This window comes from Monodon monoceros, unplaced genomic scaffold (genome assembly GCF_005190385.1).
Source record: "Monodon monoceros isolate NGI ecotype Baffin Bay Population unplaced genomic scaffold, NGI_Narwhal_1 Super_Scaffold_6, whole genome shotgun sequence".
Classification (NCBI taxonomy): Eukaryota; Metazoa; Chordata; class Mammalia; order Artiodactyla; family Monodontidae; genus Monodon; species Monodon monoceros.
Genome location: NW_021703783.1, coordinates 49,065,490 through 49,066,441, shown reverse-complemented (window position 1 = coordinate 49,066,441; position 952 = coordinate 49,065,490).

Sequence of the window (952 nt, the reverse complement as noted above, 5' to 3'; positions counted from 1 at the left end):
AAGTTTTCAAGTGGGATTCATTGGGATAGAGGTACTTAGGGAACCCTTGGCACATTTCTGTGGGAACTTTAGATAACTGTAGGATACTGATGAATGACAGAAAGTTTAATTCCGAAGAGGTGACCAGATGTTGAGCTATCTTTTGTAGGTGGCCGCAATCCATCAATCTACACAGAAGGTTGGAGCAAGGGTCTCCAGGGATTAGCAGATTTCTAAAAGTAAATTCATTCTTTTAGCTCGTTCAACTCAAATCCAATACGGCTGTCCTCATAAATCAATTCAGTAAGACAAATAGTTACTAACCGCCCACTATACACAACACTGTATTAAATATTGGAGAAAGAATGAAAGATAGTTCTTGCTCTTGAGGGGCTATAATTCTGTAAGTCATGTATTTTAATAATCTCATTAGATTGGGGTATTCTAATTCTCATTAGAATATCTCAACAAAAGATTTTACTTCATCAGACGGTAAGTAAAGAGATTGTAGGAAACAGGCTCCAAACTAGTAAGAATACCAGCAAGCATTGCTTTGGAAAAATAAATGACCAGACTTTCTAGGTACAGATTATCCACCAATGAAGGCTATCTGTAAAATACAGTAGACCCCCTTGTCAGGGAGCAGAGGGGAGATATGTTCCAAGAGCCCCAGTGGATGCCTGAAACCACAGATAGCATGGAACGCTATGTTTTTTCCTATATGTACACACATATGATAAAGTTTAATTTATAAATTAGACATAGTAAGAGGTTAATAATAACTAATAATAAAATAGAACAATTATACTGTAATCAAAATTATGTGAATGGGGTCTCTCTCAAAATATCTTACTGTACCCTTTTTTTTTTTTTTTTTTTTTTGCGATACACGGGCCTCTCACTGTTGTGGCCTCTCCCGTTGTGGAGCACAGGCTCCGGACGCACAGGCTCAGCAGCCATGGCTCACGGGCCC